Below are 20,642 nucleotides of genomic sequence, written 5' to 3' on the forward strand. Positions count from 1 at the left end.
ACACACACACACACACACACACACACACACACACACTCGCTAACTCGTAAACACACTTACACACACATACTAACACTTAAACACACACTCACTCACACTTAAACACACTCACACTTACACACACATACACAAACACACAGAGACATCCAGAGAGAGGGGGGAGGGAGGGAGGGAGGGAGGGAGGGAGGGACAGAGGCAGAGACAGAGACAGACAGAGAGAGAAAGACAGAGAGAGAGGTCCCTTGCTTTACTTCAGCTTCCAGACTCTCCTGTACATGAGAGGCTGCCATCTGCCACTCCACCCGACCCCAGCCACCTCTTCCTTGTGGCTTTATCTGTCACTCCACCCGACCCCAGCCACCTCTTCCTTGTGGCTTTATCTGTCTCAACATCACTTGCTGCTCTTCCAGCACTGGTGGTGGTGTTATGTTAGGAACTGTCTGTTTCCTCTACTAGTAGAAATACCATATTTTTAGTATTTGTGGTATGGAATTCAGTGCAGTCCACCAAACCACTCTAAATTCTAAATATTTGCTGACAGAGTGAATACACAAATGAGTTATTTAATCAGGGTATGCACAAACCTGGGAGCAAGGAAGCCTGAACTCATTATTTTGAACCCCAAGTAAGCAAGGTGTTGCTACAGTTGTGAAAGATGAAACTAATTGTGAAACTAATTGTGAAAGAATTAAAGAGAAACCAATGATTTGCACTCTATGCCTTCCTCACAGTGGTATAGCTATGACAGTGTTTTAAGTAGTAGGAATACAGAATATTTGACACTAAATTAATTATAATTTCAATATATGAATAGAGAGAGACCTGATAGTTCCTCAATTAAAGACTATATATCCTGGGGCTTATGGGATAGCTAACAGTTAAGGGAATATACTGTTGTTCCCAGCACCTGCTTCTGGTAGCTCACAACTCCATGTAACACCAGCTCCAGGGATCCTCTTCTAGACCTCTTCTGGTTTCCTTGGGACATGGCATATGCTAACATAGACACATAAGTGCACACACATATAGGTAATTTGCTTAAAAAGACTGCACATCTTATATGTGTACACATTAATTAAAACCAAAAATATGGGGAGTGAGAGAAAGCGAGAGATTGAAACCATTGATATGGTAAAATATAAAGAATGCCCTGACAAATTTCAATTGATCTTTAACATGTAGACTAAATTTTCTTACCACAATATAATTAAGTTCAAAATCAATAATGCTAAATTATAGTATTTGTCTTAGTTACTTTTTTATTGCTGTGATAAAATAACCATGACTAAAATAAAGCATTTAATTTGGGACTTAGAGTTTTAGGGGGCTAAAGTTAATGATGGTATAGCGAAGGCATGGTGGGCAGAGTAGCTGAGAGCTCACATCTTGACCCACAAGTAGAAGGCAAGGGAGAAAGAGAGACTGGGAATGCCTTGAATCTCTGAAACTTCAAAGCACATCTTCTCCAATAAAGCCACACCTCCTTATCCTTCCTCAAACTGCTCTACCAACTGAAAACCAGGTATTCAAATATACGAACCTGTGTGTGTGGGTGTCATTTTCATTCTAACAAGCATAGAATGCTCAGGAACACACACTTGCCAACTAAACATTGGGCCATATATATGTGTGTGTGTGTGTGTGTATGTATATATATATATATGTGTGTGTGTGTGTGTGTGTGTGTGTGTGTGTGTGTCTGTGTGTATATATATATGGATTAAAAGAAAATTAGAGAAGAAATTGCTGGAAGAAGCTAAAACCTTGTGCTATGCAGCTAATATAGTACTTAAATTTAAGCACATGCCTATTAATTAATGATCAAAATGCATTGTATAGATGTATGAGAAGTTTTCCAAAATAAAAATATTTTTAAATTTTGTGATCAGCAATAGTTTTAATAATTGAGTATTTAAATAAAAATAGTAAATAAAGGACCCAGAAAGTACCCCATGAAAGTCCACAAAGACGAAAGAGGCCATGTTTGAAATAGAAAGCAAAGGGGAGGTCTGTTAAATGAGATCTGGCCTTTGGGAAATAAGATCTTAAAATAATACTGAAACACAAAGAATGTGACCACAGAAAGAAAACATCAAAAATTATTTAAAATATTTTAATTAGTTTATACTAATGAATAATTTTCTTTAAAAATACCATTTCCAAGCATTAAAGAAACAGAAAACCAAAACAAACCAATAAAGTCCAAATAGAAAACAAAAGGAAGAAGGGGAGTGGGGGGTAGAAGGGAAGAAGGAGGAAGAAGAAATGGCCGAAGTCCCACACACACATTCTCTCTCCTTAAAAGGAGTAGTCTAACTATGGGTGGCATTCAACACACCTTCAAGAAAATTATCTTCATCTTACACAAAACCATCTCAGAAAATGACCCATGAAGGCAAGTCAATTAAATTCAGTAGATTACTTCACACACACACACACACACACCATCAAATACAGCATAAACAAAAGCAAAATAAAATTGAACAGGGAAATCTTGACCATTTAGTTCACTAAAATAAAACCTTTTATGTGTCAAAAGTTATCATAAATGAAATGAAAAATTTTTTTGAAAGAAGTTAATTAGTTAATTGTAGGTCTATGGTCTATATAAAATAACAGAATACATAAAAACACAAAAATCTCAAAGAATAGACACAGAAAATGGGTAAAATAAATATCCACAGAATAGGAAACCAGGATGGACAATGTGTTTATGCAGAAGTGCTTAATCTCATCACTAATCAGAGAAAGACAAAGCAAGAGGACGTGACGTTCCAAATGCAATGTGCTGGCAAACCCAAAGCCTTTGTAGTACTGACCTCGAGAAAGATCACACAACTAAGCAGCTGATGGCCACACATTGCCTTGGGGCAGCAGAGAGGGCTCAACTGCCAGGAACACTGTCTGTTCTTCCAGGATTTGATTCCTAGCATGTAACAGAAATTCCCCACAGTTAATTTAAATATTAATACAAGAAGCCTGTGATTGGACAGGGAAAAGGGGGTGGAGCTAAGAGTTTCAGAGATGGGGAGAGAGGACAGAGACAGGGAGGGGAGGAAGATGGAGGAAGAGCAGGATGATCCAAATTCCACGTGGCATTAAATACCTACAGGTAGCTATGAATATTATAAAAGGATAGGATAATTGGGATAACTCGTCTAATGTAGGAGGGCAGCTTGTATCATTATCAATTGGCTATAATATTATTGTGTGGGCATCTTGTGAATTGAGAATTTATTGATATATAAATCTGACTGATTAATTATAAGCTTCTAGAGTTTTGATTTTACCAGGTTACTGGACTTTGGGACCGCCATCTCAGTGGATGGCTGAGAAGGTACAGGCAGCTCTGAGGCAGGCTAACCAGAGAAGGGGAGACCCCCAGGTGGGACTAGCCTAGAGGTGGCGAGACCGTGGGCAGGGAGTAGCTGCGTATAGCTCGCGATGGTGCCGCTTGTTTATTATTCCCTGCAACACTAGCACCCACATTGTGGTTCCCAGCGGTTTATAGCTTCAGTCCAGAGAATCTGATGACATTTCCTGCTCTCTGTGGGTACTGCATACAGGTGGCACAAAACATGCAGGCAAAGTACCCATGTACATAGAATAATACCCATATACATAGAACAGTACCCATATACATAAAACAATACCCATATACATAGAACAGTGTCCATATACATAGAATAGTACTCATATACATAGAATAATACCCATATACTCAGAAAGGACATGGAAGGAAGGAAGGAAGGAAGGAAGGAAGGAAGGAAGGAAGGAAGGAAGGAAGGAAGGAAAGCACACCTCTGCTGGTGGTTCCTCACCTTTGCATGTCAACAGGACATTCATTAGTAGCAAGGACAGTGTGCCCAGGACCTAACAGCTTCAGTCCTTGGCATAAGATTCTGATCAAGTCTCTGGCACATGGGACATGTTCAAGACTGATTGTCACAGGAATTTTTGTTGTGCCTAGAAAAAAAATTACAAACAATTTAAATGCTCGTTTAGAGAAAATTGGATAAATAAATTGTAGTATAAATATACAAAGTAATTTACACAGCAAACAGAATAAATGAATTAAAGCTGCAATTGCCAGAATAAATAAGTCTCAAAATCATTAGTTTAAGCTAAAAAGAAAAGAACAAAACAAACAAAAAACCAGCTACAGAAAATGCATTACCAACATAAAAATAAAAATGTATAAAATAGCACTATTTAATATTTATGATATATATGGATATTCTACTAATATTATCAAAACACACAGAAATTAAAAGGATAAAATTATGATAGTACTTGTGATTGACTATATGTGTGTGTTTATATATATATATATATATATATATATATATATATATATATATGTATATATATAATTGGCTTTACTTGATGGATATATCGTTGGATATGTAAGTATCTTTAGAGAGAGAGAGATGATTAGATAGATAGATAGATAGATAGATAGAGAGAGAGATAGACAGACAGACAGACAGATAGAATGAGAGAATCAATTTTTAGTTTTCAAAAATAAAACCAATGCAAGTGAGGCAAAATGTTAACATTTCCGAAGACTTCATAGTTAGTAAATAAGTGTGTTAGACATCACTTAGTCTCAGTTATTATTCTTCATGCTTGAAGTATTTCATAGTAAGAAGTGCAACATGAAGCAGGCTGCAGGAAACTGGCAAGATGGAAGGCTAGAAATGCAGCAGGCAATGGAAGCAATGGGGTTAGAATTGCTGAGAAATTGAAAGAGGAGAAACAAAAACAGACAAAGCAAGAAGGAAAAGATGAAGAGACAATGAAGGTGATAAGAAGAGAAGAAAAAAGCAGGGCTGGAGTGTCCGTGGGTGAAGGCAAGAGGTACCCTACATTTTCCCTTCCAGCCCAATGCTAGCCAACAGGAATGCTGCTGAGAGGCTTGTACAAGGCTTCAGCCCCAGCATCAGCCCTGCACTGAGCCCTGCACTGAGCCCCAGCATCAGCATCCCTGCACTGAGCCCCACCAGGGCTGAGGAAGGGAAGGGCAACAGAATGTAGTTTACTTATATACCTTCACCCAGCACAACTTTTTCTACACTTCCTAAAATTTACATAATCAGGTATAACCACATTCCTAGGACTACTATTTCCTTGAACAGAGAATTGCTCATTGAGAAACATCCACTTTAGGAAACTACCAACCATTTACTCGTAGGAAGTAAAAGCTCTTATTTTTCCCTCTTAGCAAAAATTGCTGTGCATTTGCATGCTGTTTTGAGGTTTGCTGTCTTTAGTTCAAGTCCTTTCCCATTTCTATCTTGCTGTGTGTTGTCTTGCATCTCTGTCTCCTCCCTCATGCTCAGGGTTTAGTGAGTGGTCAGGTCTTCTCATGTGTGTCCATACGCTCTTATCAGTTGTAACCATCTAACCTGGGCTACCCCTCTGAGAGACATCTTGTAAATCAGGGACTGATAGAGTTAGTATAGCCCGGCTGATCACCTGTTTCCCCAGGAAACACAAACCACACATGAATATACAAAAAGAGAGCTCAAATCCTTTGCTTCAGTGTGCAAGTGAAACCTGCTCTGGGTGGGTCACTTCCTACCCACAGCTGCCCTGGCTAGGCTTATGCCACATTATGCACCAACATTGCTGAATATTACACTCAAACATCCAATACCGTTTCCCATCTCTGAATCCTTACATTAAAATTTTCATCCATTCATAGAAAAAAAAAAAACTGTCTTCAATTTTCTATAGAAACAAAGACAAAGAAGCAAGGATAGCCAAAGCCACCCTGAAAAAACAAAGCACTGCTGGAGATATCACCACTCCTTATCTCAAGTTATACTAGAGTGATAGTAACAAAAATGATGTGGTGGGAGCTCTCAGACAGAGATGTGGGTCAATGGAATAGAATAGAGGACCTGGATATAAAAGTCATAAAACCAAAGCTATCTGAGTTTTGACCAAGATGCTGACAGTAAGCAGTGGAGACGAGACAATGTTCTCAGTATATGGTGCTCAAAATGTTAACCTGTGGAAGAATGAAACTCTATCCCCGTATCTCACCTTGAACATAATTCACCTCCAGGTGCATCACAGCCCTCAATAGAAGACCTGATTCCCTGAGCCTGCCAGAAGAAACAGTTGGGAGTATGCATTACTATACAGCAGAAGATCTTCCAAAAGGACTCCACATAACACAGGAAATGAGATGAACAACTGAGAAATGCAATCTCATGAAACTAAAAAGCTTCTCAACAGGAAAGAAAACTGTCAACTACATCAAGAGGCAACCCACCGAACGATTATCCCGCAAGGCTACTGAACGCCAGCCCTGGAAGTAGTGGGTCACTGAAAAAAAACCATGTCACCCAGTTGTGAGCTACTTCATAGAAGCTGTTGTCAGGGAGGCTTTAGAGGATATCCAAAATACAGGCTTTTGCAATTCCCTTTTGTTTCCTACCGGAACTAAGACCCTATTGTTGAAGATGCCATGTGCCTTGAATGCATACTATAGAAAAGTCAGGCTGGAAAGAAGGTAAAAGCTTCCTGCCTCCTGGCTGACGTTCACAGTCTCTGGTGTAGTGCATGCCTCTGGGAGAGTAGCAGTACCAATGCTGTTCCCCAGCTAACAACATTATGAGCTATGATACTAACCTTCTAGGCAAAATGTGCCTAGTGCTGCAACAGTGGCAAACTGTTACGGGGATGACCAATGGCTTCCTGATATGCAGTGAGGTCTCTAGGGACCTCTAGGGACAGGAGGGAATCCATGCTTAGTGTAGTAAACCACTCAAAAACCTATGACTCAGGATGTCTCAAGACCAAGGAAAGACTCTACTACTCCTGCTTAGCCAAATTGGCATAATAGCAATCACTTTCTAAATATCTAAGTTTATATGCCCAGAGGCTAATAGAAGTCTTAATCAGAAAAGCACCTCTTTGTAGGGAATAGAGGTGATTCAGTCCCATGGCTGCAAATGCTGAGGATACAGGATGGTTGAGGACTCACCCCTAAGCAAGACATTTATACCACCCCTTAAGGGTCAGGGGACACTGCAGAAAAAGAATGGGAAGAATAGCTGAAAATAGAGGGACAGTCCACAAGACACTACCTTTTAAGTGTGACATGCCAGGACACTCATGAGCATAGAGCACCTGTGCTTACTTGCATTGGACCTACACAAGTCAGACACAATTGCCAGTGATGGATGAGGAAGGGGCTGGCCCTACAATAGTTGCTGAACTATTAGCAACTAGCAGCTCCTGGGTGTAGGTGAGGCATAAGATGGAGCTGTGTACCACCACTGAGTCCACAAGGCTCCAATGTAGTCCAAAATCCATGATCAGACAACCCTACCTAGAGCTGAGGGACACAAAACAAAACAAAGAGTCAAGCACATGCAAGAAGATTTTTAAGGAAAAGGGGGCCTGGCAGTGCTGGGAGAGAAGTAAGATAAAGTAGCCACATTTACTACATTATATACATGTGAGGTTGTAAAAGACCAAAGCTTATCATTAATAATAAAATAGTTCTATCTACTTTCTCTTTCTTTTCCCTACTTAGGGAAATCTAATCCAGGCCAAGGACAGGAGCAAATGCTGTCAAGTTCACCATGTATTCTCTCAAGCAAACTTCCTTCACCTCGCTCTGCTGCTAGACAGGGATTAGCTAATGAGTTAGTTATTGTGATAGGGTGTGCCTAACACAGTACCCTACATTTCACAGGTGCCCAACAATGATCCAATGAATACATGTAAATATGCATTTGTAAATATTCCATACTATTTTTAATTTGATATTTTATTTTTTTGTTATTTAAAATGTAGTTGTTTATTTTACATTTACATGAAAAATTACAGTATGTATGAGGGCTATGTAACAAAACCACGGGAAGGACCCACTGTTGTTTCTGAATTCCTGCTTGGAATAAAATGAATCAAGGTGGGCTAGAGCACTAACTGTTCCCTGCCTCTCTCTCTCTCTCTCTCTCTCTCTCTCTCTCTCTCTTCCTTTTAATATGTATATACAACAGAGCATCTGCATAGCTGACAATGCTTGTGCTTCACTCTGATCTCCTTGGATCCCTTCCTGACTCCACAGCAAAGTGGAAACAGTCTAAAGCTCTCTTCTGTGATTGCTCTCTTCCTGTCTACTTTTTTTTTTTAGATATTTTCTTTATTTACATTTCAAATGTTGTCCCCTTTCCTAGTTTCCCCTCCAAAAATCCCCTATCCCCTCCCCCTTCCCACTGCTCCCTAACCCACCCACTCCTGCTTCCTGGCCCTGGCATTCCCCTATACTGGGGTATAGAACCTTCACAGGACCAAGAGTCTCTCCTTCCATTGATGACCGACTAGGCCATCCTCTGCTACATACGCAGCTAGAGCCATGAGTCCCTCCGTGTGTTTTCTTTGGCTGGTGGTTTAGTTCCAGGTAGCTCTGTGGGTACTGGCTAGTTCATATTGTTGTTCCTCCTATAGGGCTGCAAACACCTTCAGCTCCATGGGTACTTTCTCTAGCTCCTTCATTAAGGACCCTGTGCTTTGTCTAATGGATGACTGTGAGCATCCACTTCTGTATTTGCCAAGCACTGGCAAAGCCTCTCAGGAGACAGCTATATCAGGCTCCTGTCAACAAGCTCTTGTTGGCATCTGCAATAGTGTCTGGGTTTGGTGGTTGTTTATGGGGTGGATCTCCAGGTGTGGCAGTCTCTGGATGGTCATTCCTTCAATCTCTGCTTCACACTTTGTCTCTGTAACTCTTTCTATGGTTATTTTTCCCCCTTCTAAGAAGGATCAAAGTGTCCACACTTTGGTCCTCCTTTTTTTTGAGTTTCATGTGTTTTGCAAATTGTATCTTGGGTATTCTGAGCTTCTGGGCTAATATTCACTTATCAGTGAGTGCATATCATGTGTGTTCTTTTGTGATTGGGTTACCTCCCTTAGGATGATATCCTCCAGATCCATCCATTTGTCTAAGAAATTCATGAATTTGTTGTTTTTAATAGCTGAGTAGTATTCCGTTGTGTAAATATACCACATTTTCTGTATCCATGTCTCTGTTGAGGGACATCTGGGTTCTATAATAGCTTCTGGCTATTATAAATAATGCTGCTATGAACATAGTGGAGCATGTGTCCTTATTACCAGTTGGAACATCTTCTGGATATATGCCCAGGAGTGGTATTGCTGGATCTTCTGGTAGAACTATGTTCAATTTTCTGACAAATCGCTAAACTGATTTTTAGAGTGGTTGTGCCAGCTTACAATCCCATCAGCAATGGAGGAGTGTTCTTTCTCCACATCCACGCCAGCATCTGCTGTCACCTGAGTTTTTTTTTTTTATTTTAGCCATTCTGACTGGTGTGAGGTGGAATCTCAGGGTTGTTTTGATTTGCTTTTCCTGATGATTAAGGATTTTGTTTTGATTAAACATTTTTTAGGTGCTTCTCAGCCATTCTGTATTCTTCAGTTGAGAATTCTTTATTTAGCTCTGTACCCCATTTTTAATAGCATTATTTGGCTTTCTGGAGTCCAACTTCTTGAGTATATGTATATATTAGATAGTAGCCCCCCCCCCCCCACATCAGGTTTAGGATTGGTAAAGATCTTTCCCCAATTGGTTGGTTGTGGCTATCCTGAATGCTTTGGGTTAGGATCTTTTTGCATTTCACATTTTCTTTGATTTGTTGTGTCAATGTTTTCTATGGTACCTTCTGCACCTGAGATTCTCTCTTCTATCTCTTGTATTCTGTTGGTAATGCTTGCATCTATGACTTCTGATCTCTTTCCTAGGTTTTCTATCTCCAGAGTTGTCTCCCTTTGTGATTTCTTTATTGTTTCTACTTCCATTTTTAGATCCTGGGTGGTTTTGTTCAATTCTTTCACCCATTTAGATGTGTTTTCCTATAATTCTTTAAGGGGTTTTTGGGTTTCCTCTTTAAGGGCTTCTACTTGCTTACCTGTGTTCTCCTGTATTTCTTTAAGGGAGTTATTTATATCCTTCTTATAGTCCTCCATCATCATCATGAGAAGTGACTTTAGATCCATATCTTGCTTTCCTAGTGTGGTGATGTATCCAGGACTTGCTATGGTGGGCGAGTTGGGTTCTGATGATGCCAAGTAACCTTGGTTTCTGTTGCTTCTGTTCTTATAATTGCCTCCCACCATCTGATTATCTCAAGTGCTCCCTGCCCTCTACATATCTGATTGGAGCCTCTCCCTCTTGTAATCCCATTTGAGTCAGAACTCCTCAGAGTCCAGCTTTCTCTGTGATCCTGTGATTCCTGGATCCTGTGATCCTGAGATTCTGGGTGTGTCAGAGTTCTTGGCAGTCAAGCTTCCTCTGAGATCCTGAGATCCTGGTGTGAACAAGCTCCTGGTATCCTGGGATCCTAAGATCCTGTTAAGAGTTCCTGAAAGTGGTACCTCCTCTGGGGCCCATAGGGCTGTCTGCTGAGTCCGAAACCAAGGTAGACCAGCACCAGCTGGAAGGAACCTGAGCCAGGTCAGGCAGGGTTCCTGTGTCCCTGCTTCTGCTGGCCCCAGGCACTCCTGGTTGTGTTGGAACAGATGCTGAATTCCACTCACTAGTGATCCTAAGCTCTTGGGCATGCTAGGGCATCTGGTGGGAGTGGATTATGAGATCTCATCCATTGTAGAATGATCACTGGAAACCCCACCCCTTCTTTATCTACTCATCCAGTAATTTACACAAGATTGAGGGACTATATCAGGTTCAAGTTACATCTATATCAAATTTTGGTTTATATAAGTATCTGAAGTGCCGGGCCACCTTGGGTGCGAACTTGGCAGATGTCCCTCTGGGGACCCACTATTTTCAGTTACCCTATATTCTTGTCAATGTTTTTTTCAAGCTTCTCAGAGTATATCTGTAAGTTCTAAGACTAGCAGACATTCATTCTACTTAGGAAAAGTTCTAAAGGGAAGACACACATTGAAGAATGTGACTCCTTATGTACAAGTAAGTTGGATTCCACAGAGCCACAGACAATGCTAATCACAAAATCTGACATTCTGATTTTCCTTCATTATTTACTGAACCCTCTTCCTGAGTTGATTCCTTTGTATTTGTTGGGAATAAGCTATTTAAAACAGCCTTAGTGTACCACAGCCATTTGATTTAGGAAGAAAAACATGAATCCCTCAAACTCCCTTCTAAAGACTAATAACACATTTCTCTGCAAATGGCTGCCCCTAGTTATTAATTCAAACTTTCTTGGAGTAGTCTACCTTTCATTTATAATTTTTAAATTAACCCAAATGTTTTTGACAGTGATTTCTGAAAAGCAAAACAGCAAAACAAAACATAGAAAAAGAAATGTCTTTGTGCTACTTAATTTGTTATTGAAAGGAGTTGAGAAGACAGGTGCCAGCAGAAATTGATCATGAAATCAACACGTCCTCTGTGCCCTTTACCAGCCCTCCTCCCAAAGGAGACTTCACTGCAATGGGCCTACCAGAGCCTATAGCACCCTCTTGCTTCTGTCTATCTAGCTGAGAAAATGACTCTGCAGAAACAGAACTCAATCTCTGAAAATGTCAATCAACTGATATTACTTTCAATGTAATATTTTCAGTCACACAGCATTAAAAATATATATGCACTAAACCCTCAGTCAGCCTGAACAGAAGCTAACAAAGTTTCACTCCATTTCAATAAGAGTGAGTCAATTTATGGGCCTTTGTTGTGTCTAGAGGCAAGATTTTTCTCTTGGGTTATCACAATACTGTGAGCGTCAATCAAAGAGCCACACTCAGAGGACCAAGAGAATATCAGATGAGATCCATCAACCTGGCTGAATTTTGGCCTGTATTTGTAAGTGATTTCCTGAGCTAGGTCATCAATCACAAAGTCATCTGCATAGAGAGCATGCTTCATTATTGTTCTATGGGGCTCCAATTAAGGAAGACATGACAAACAGTTATCAAGTTGACAGCCCATCCAAGTATTGAGCAATTACAGCAAACTATGGTCATGAGAGGAACGTGGGCCTCTCTATTTCCTTCTTAGATGAAGGCCTCTTGGAATGAAAGATTCTTTTCAAACAGGCTTCTGAGTTCTCTTCTCTTCAGCCATCAGTGTTTCCTCATAAAACAATAATAGGTCCCCATCCAATCCTACATACCAGGAAGTATTCAAGAACATACATTGCTTTTAAATTACTCAGCACATGTAGATTGTTCTACTTTATGCCACAACTCCTTGTGCAAAAAGGATTATGGTAAGGCTGGAGAAACTGCTCAGTCAGTAAAGTGCTTACTGCACAATCAGGAGGACTTAAGGTTGATCCCCATGCAAAAGAATGGAGCATGTTGCACAAGCCTGAGTGGTGAGTAGGCAAAGACAGGTAGATTCCTGGTGCTCACTGACCTCAGGTCCTCCATGTTCAGAGAGAGACCCTGTATCAGATAACCAAGAAAGAAAAACACAAACAGGGTGTAGAGCAACTAGGAAAACATCCAAGGTTGGCTTCTGGCTTCCATGCACACGTGGACCTGCACACATACGATACATACACAACAAAAAGAGAGTCATATGTTTTATTAATTCCTACATTTGTTGAGGAAACATGGTAAACACTGATGAGATTTTAGATCCAAGTCCAGAGAAGGCAGCAAGTGTAATCCAGGTCTTAGAAGGACTACAAATCATGGACTTGATTTTCAGATTTATACAAATGTGTTCAGGCCTTGTCACATCTTGGGGAACAAGCCACTGCACAGGAATGATAGGGGCCCTTGAATCTTCAGGGAGAGCAGTATAGTAGCTTTTAAGCTGCCTTTGATTGACTTAGGTGATTTGATTCCCACTAATACCTCATAAGAGTTGTTAGGAAAATTGGAGGGTATTTATCATTGTAATTTGTTGTATTCTGTAACTCTAGGAAACAACATTGTGGTAAATATATTGAAATGTCAGGGTTATCACTTGCCACACAAAGTTTATTTTCTTTTCCCCCTACTGAACAAATGCCAGCAGCTTAGCCTGCTGAGCCCCGAGCTTATGTGAACTAGTGATCCAGGCAGCCTTTGGCAGTTCCGAGTGGCCATTTGGCCCACCCCAGCGTATGTTGCATAGATTCCCTGGGATGGCCTCCAACTTCTGGATAGTGGGAGACTTTTCAGTGCTGCTGAGGCCCTGTGTCATCCTGCAGCAGCAGGCTGCTTCCTAAGAAGCTAGCTCCTCTGGCCATTCCAGGAGGGAAATGAACACTGTCTTGGCAGCTATGCAGATGCTTCCACTTGCTCCCCATGGCTGCAGAAACTTTTACAAAGTGCTAGGAGCACTGGTTTGGAATCTTCATCTAGAACAACTTTGAGGAAAGCTGCCCTGGAAGTTGGGACTGACTTCTCTAGCTAGCTCTACCAGCAGCCAGATGCCATTTCTCTGCACAATGAGAATATTCTGCACGTAGAGAATATGACTCCAAGAACCCTATCCAAGGAACAGCAGCTTGGATGCTCCAAGTTTCTCCCTCCCTACCCCCCTCCCCAGCCCCCATCAGAACTTCACTCCTATAGGTTCAATTCCATCTTTTCTAAAAAACAGTGACAGGCTTCAATCCCAAGTTGCTACTCTCAATGTCTCTGGTTCTCTGGTAACAGCAGTAAATGGAGCAGGTGATAACATTGCAGTACATCTTTGTAGAGTGTTGGCTGTGTGAGAAGTCCATGTTACATTCCTATGAGATGCCCATTTCCAAAATGAGAGCAGGTGTGATAAAGGGAAGCTGGTCACCCAGCCAACACAAGAGATTTGGCCTTCTACAAGGTGTCCACTCTCCTGTCAACCAGAGCTCTGCCCTCAGTGCCTCAACTATGCAGGTCTGAACAATGTATGGTTTGCTATACCATTCCAACCTGAGTCCAACATATGACATATGTTATTAATTAATTTTCTTCACTGTACTTTTAACTTGCTTATTTCATTTTGCTTTAATCTCATTACACATATAAAATATATTTATATCTCTAAAGGCAATCTTACAAGGTATTTGCCCTGCCTGCTTCTAGAAGTAACCATTTTTTATTAGATCTTATGTTGTGATTCCATTGTTTGAGTATAAACAGCATATTTGTATGTGTCTATCCCACATCTTTCTTTAGTGAAAAGTAGTTTATCAGATACAATGTTCTTCACTTTGCCATATCCAGCTATAAAGATCTCTCCATATCAATATATAGTGAACATTTCTTTGTACAGCTTTCTTGTACTCTGTCCTGTCGTTGAGAGGCGATTTATTAGCCTAATTCATTGTTGGCAGGCAGTGAGTCTGTGTATTTTAAAATTGTAAGTCTTAATAGTGAACAGATTTTTGTATATTTGCTTTGATATTTTTACACATCTCTCTTTGAAATATACTCCTAGACTGGAGATCTCTAGTCAATGAATAATTATATGTTCATGTTCACTGATTCACAAACCCCACCATAGAGCTTATGGATATCATTAAGTCCTACACAATTCCCTCCATGGGGTTTACACAGTTTTCCTTACCACCAGCAATGGATGATAATACCTATCATCCCAGGCTCACGAAAATTGTGGGTCATCAACTTTTGGGATTTTTGCTAATACGATAGAAGTCTCCTGGGTCCTATCTATGAGAAACAACTTCCTATGCCATGGAGATAAAGTTTCTTTCACGTAGGTGTTCACATAAGGAAGAAGCTCTCTGGTGTCATTACCAAACCTCCCATCCCCTTGCATCCAGGAAGCATCCTTATTCTGGAAGTCTGCAAGAGACCAAGAGAGAAATCCATGCATCTATAACCATCTGATTTCTGAAAAAAGATGCCAAAATACACACTGGCAAAAAAACAAACAAACAAAAATCAAAAAAAACACCCAACCTCTTCAAAAGGGATACTAGGAAAACTGTATACATAGGGAAAAGAAATTAGATCTCTAGCTCGTTCTCTGCACATGAATCAACTCCAAATGCATCGAAGTCCTTAGTGTAAGACCTGTACCTCTGAAGCTGTTAGACGGAAGCACGAGGAAAATACTCAAGATGCAGGCAGGGCTGAGGACTTCCAGACTAAGATTCCAGTCATTCAGTAAACAGGTTAACAGTTTACAAATATAACCTCAAGAAATCCAGAAGCTTCTGTTATAGCAAAGAAACTGGTTAGATAAGAGAAGCAACATCCCGTAGACGGGGAGAAAACCTTTGCTAGCTACACATATAACAGGAGATTTAGAGCTAGATCATACAAAGACCTCACAAACTAAATAAGAAATCAAATAATACGATCAATAAATGAATCAATGAAATAAGCAGACAAACGGAGATATACAATGGGCAGTAAACCTAGAAAAATATGAACTACTTCATTCAGCATCAAATACAAATCAAAACTAAATTGAAATTCTAATCACCCCATTCAGAATGGAAATCATTAAGAAAACAATACCAGTGGATGCTAGTGAGGGTTCAGACAAAAGGGAACGCTTTTACACTACAAACTAGTCCAGCCACTATGGAAAGTAGTGTGGAGGTTCCTCCAAAACAATAGCCCTACCATATTAGCCAGCTGTACCACTCCTGTGATTCACCCAATGGACTCCACGACAACACATCACAGAGGTACTTGAACATCAGTGTTTATTGCAGCAACGTTCCCAATGGATAACCTAGTTATTGAACAACAGTGTAATGGATAAATGAGATTTCTTAAGCCATAAAGAAGTTATGACATTTGAAACAAGAACAAGACCATGCAGATAATCATAGTCAATGAAATAAGTCAGTCTAAGAAAAATAAATATCATATAATCGATTTCATTTGGTGGTACTAGATTTTGTGTAGATATATAAAACAATGTATGTACATATGACATGAAAATTCAGACTACCTAAGGGGACAATGGTACTAATGGTAGGGACGAGGGAAAAGGGAAGAGAGTATTGCGAGAATGTGTTCAGTATGCAATGCATATTAAAGCATAAAATAATAAATAAATTGACAAATGTCCTCAGGCCTTATAGCTCAGTCATATAGCATTTCCTAGTGTGTATAAGGTTCTGTGTTCAGTCCTTAGTAACACAAAATTTTAATTACTAATGAAAAAGTGTCTAGAATTAAACAATGCACATCATGTACTACCTCTAATTGTGGACAACTCCAGAAATGTGTCATCTAAATTAAAGTCTATGATGATAGGGTCATCCCTGGCTACTTCTCCCATTATTATCCTTGGCTACTCCTCCAACTGGATACAAACACAAGTTCCCTTTGAAGATGCAACTCTGGGTCCTCACAGGGCCTCATCCTTGAGGAAAAACAAAATCAAATGCACACAAACAAAATGGGTTTACAGTGTGGTTAGCAGACTGGAGCATCCCTGTGGCTGGAGTTTCTTTAGAGTCCTCTTCGCAGCTGACCACTGTATCACACACACACATTGAAAATATTGCTCTGATATCCATAACTGCCAGGTAATAAGGTCCTCGAGTGCTTTTGACTAAACACCTAAGAGCAGTAAGTGAAGTTAACATTAACTATGAATGCTCATCAGAAGAACCTCAGCCAGAGGAAACTGGAAATCCAAATCAATATGAATTTGAAGATAGGGTATTCCAATATGGTGCCATCAATTGTCTCATAGATAAACACCTCTTTCTCTGACATTCACTTCAGAATTATAACTGCCTCAGAGATGTTCAGTATTTATGTATTCTTAGCAAAAAGTGAAATCCTTTCTATCCCCTAGAAAATTTAAATATCAACATCTTAAAGCCAGGCAAATACCTTTAATCCCAGCACTCGGGAGATAGAGGCAGGCAGATCTCTGAGTTTAAGGTCAGTCTGGTCTTTCAGAGTGAGTTCCAGGACATCTAAGACTACACAGAGAAATCCTGTCTCTAAAAAACCAAGAATACTTAATTTTTTTAAAAAATCACCTATCATCATGTTCATGTTGATATAAATGTGGGCCAGCTTGATTTGACACTTGATGCCCAGAAAGGGCCAGAGAAAGAACTAGTGTGGTGTAGCTTAGGCCACAAGGGAAAGGACCCACTTCTGAACTTGGCCCCACTAGCATGGCTTTGCACAGAGTTTTATCCAACATATGTCTCCATCAAGTCAGCTGGCATTAAAACCTTCATCAAAACCTCAAATGTAGCTATGTGGATAAATGTCAGCTCAGTTTCTGGGTCAGTATCAAAATCTACCAGCAAATATGCAGGTCTTCCCTGTACCAGGTGAGACACTGCTTGCTAGTCCAAGTTAAATGTTTTTCACATCTAACTTCTCTTAAGATACAAGGAAAGACCCAAGCATACTTTTTCTACTCTAAACAAAAATAATTGGAAATTGCCTCTTTTCTTTTAACAGCTGCTCTCAGATCTATTTTAATTTGAATTATACTGCCATTTTAATTTGAATCATACTGCCATTATAATGAATTAGCAGTACTCAATCAAATGTGTATTTGAATAGTATCTTATATATATAAGCCCCTTCAGATAAGAAATTCTAATGGATCTATGGTTATAAAATCTTGAATCTGTGTAATCCCCTACCCAGGTACCTCTGAGAGTGTTTTTGAACTGCTAGAAGCTAGCAAAAACTTACCCATTTGGAAAATTTGATTGGCTGTACTTTCATTCACACAGTAATAGTTGTTTTTAGAATACCTGCTGGTTTCAGGCACTGTATAGGAACTGGGGGTGAATAAGACACAGCCACTGTGTCAAGAAATGCAGAAGAGAGAAAAGTAGATGGACAATTACTGTCCTGCAGCTTGTCTAGGGGCCAACGCAGATTAGCAAAGAGGGTACCAGAGAAAGTTGGGGATGTGGGAAGTACTGCACAGAGGACAACGACCGACCTTTATATTAAACTTGGTTTAAGATGTAAGGAATTATTAGGCAGTGGGTAAAGAGCCAGTAAAGAGCTTGTCATGCAAGCAAAGGACTTGAGTTCAGATCTCCAGCACCCATGTAAAAGCTGGGCACAACACAGAAAGTCAAAAGTGGTGGGTAGGCAGACCTGTGGGACACACTGGCCAGCCAATGGCCCATTTGTGAGCTTCAGCTTCAGTGAGAGATCCCTTCTCAAAAAAATAAGGTAGAGAAGGGTAGAGAAAGACATCTGATCCTGGCCTCTGGCCTCCATGTGTGTGTGATATGCACACATCAGGAATGCAGTCCTTAGGAAGACAAAGAACAGAACCTATGGCTCGTCGGGTAAAGGCATTTACCACAAAACCTTACCTGACAAAGTGGTTTCCATCCCTGGAAACCACATGGTGGAAGGAGAGAAACAACTCCCACAAGCAGTCCTCTGACTTCCAAGAATGTGCCATGCTGTACATTCCCCCATACACACATGCATACAAAAGAAAGTACAATGAAAACCTGTCTCCAAAAATGCTGGTGAGGTTGTAGCTAGGACTCCAAACAGACACAGGAGCACACACCGTTAGGAATACCCGAGCACATTAGGTGTACATATGCACATACGCTATAATAGGAGAAGTGACTGAAGAAGAGTCATGCTGGCAGAAGATTCTACATGTAAACATGAAGAGACAACAAAGAATACAGTGTATGAAAACAGTGTAATGTGCCAAGCCTTGGGTTCAGAGATGGATGTGCTGGGACCTGAGATCAGAAATATAAGTAAAGAAGGTCATAAAGAATGTGGAGTCCCCACAGACTTTAACCAATTCACCTCAAAGACCCGATAATGCTTTGGAAAGTACTCCCATTAGACCAAGAACTGGGTGGGACTAGGCTAAGTGAGAAGTAAGACTGGCCACAGAGGAAGCACCTAGGAGTCTCTGCATTACTTTTGGTGAGTTCATAAGGATGCACAGGAGACACTGGAGAGGACAGAAGGTTCCTGACAGACACTTAACAGGTAACATGGTCAGGACTCATTGATTTAGATAAGGGTATGAGAGAGAAAAGAGATGGTCACATTTCTTAGGACCTTAAGTTCTGAGAAATGCTGCCACCTACTACTCCTGACAGAAAAGCATCCCTTTAGATCAGAGAAGCTCGCTTTTATGGTCAGTAAACTTGAACAAACCATGGCATGAATTGACATGAAAGTGGAAGTCTAGGGGTCAAAGGCACATCATCACTTTAGCATCAACCAGGGAAAGAACGGTGTTATGAATCAAGATAATGAAGAGAAGAGGCAGTCTGGGGAAGAAGGGTCATCAGTTATCATGAATTCCAATTTGAATAGCTTCTGTTGAAAGGAATCTTTTGCGTTCAGACAAAGACTCCCATAAGAAGTTTATTAAGTGGCTCTATAATTCCGAGGAGAGTTTCAGGATAGACGTGTAAGATCAGAGCAACAGTCACAGTTCAAGTCACAAACAAGACCAAAAGCATCCAGAGCTGGTCTTGAGACACTTATCACACAGGCTGAGAACCACTGCCCTATTGCCTTGTCCACAGACCAATCTGTTGGGGGCATTTTCCCAGTTGAGAATCAAAGGTATACCTAGGTTCCTACCAAGTTGGAAAACAAAACTAGCCAGCACGTTAAAGGGTTTCCTGCAATATTTGCTAACAACTACCTTGAGATAAATTTTAAATATGAGTTAACTGGGCAAGGAGAGAACACATGTATCCCAGGTATGAGAAATAGGATATGTAAAACACCTGAGGCAGAGAGGATGGTGACACATCCCAGGATGGGAAAACAAACCAATAGGAAAGCAAAAACATGTGGAAACCTGGCTAATTATCAAGTCAAGATAAAAAGCACCTTGTTTGGTAAAACAGAAATACAGAATCCATACTACCTGAGGGTTAGGCCCATTATTTACAACACAAACCTCAGTTCCTAGAGTTCCTAGGGGAAGAGCAAACACAGAACCTGCAGGTACATTATGAAGACAAATAAAATCAGCACGAGTAACTTATTTGAATTCCACTGACCCCTACTTCCATAAAGGCATGCTCCTCATACGAAAGTATAGAGCCAACCCCCAGGATAGTCTTGGATATTGAACCTAGTTGGCAACGTGATTTACTACAGAAGGCTATGCTGTTTTCACAAGAGCTTAATTGCCTTGTGTGCTTGATTCACTCAAGGTTCAAGAAAAAAAAAACTATGACATTTATTTCCCTACCCAAATCCAGAAGGGGTGTATGTATTCACCACGGACCCTGTCATCTCCTGATTTCTTTTCCATCAACTCCCAACCTCTAATAGGACCCAATACTAAAACATAAGCTATCATCTATAGTCACTTTCAAGAAAACCAAATCCCAAGATGAAAACTGCAGAATGCCAACCAAAGTAATTAACAGAGCAACAGAAATTCCCATTCCTGTTGCTTCCAAGAGTGCATGTAGCATTTTCTCAAAACTCGCTTGAGTTTTAGCTACCCTGCGTACAATGAACCCCTGGAGTCAAAGGTGATAGTTATTATACTTCTACAAAAAGCTTATACACTGTTGAAAACATTCAAGATTGTTTATGAATGAGGAAAAGAAGTATATAAGACAATGTATCATGCCCTTCAGTTTCTGGAAAGTTCTACAAGGTCTCTTTCAACTAATGCTTACAAAGGACATCGTGTCAGAATCCTGTATCCTCATAATTCTACACAGACTAGCTGCATCTCTCTCATGTTGTACTGCCAGGCAATACTGGGG

Source organism: Mus musculus, chromosome 18, assembly GCF_000001635.26.
Source record: "Mus musculus strain C57BL/6J chromosome 18, GRCm38.p6 C57BL/6J".
Lineage (NCBI taxonomy): Eukaryota > Metazoa > Chordata > Mammalia > Rodentia > Muridae > Mus > Mus musculus.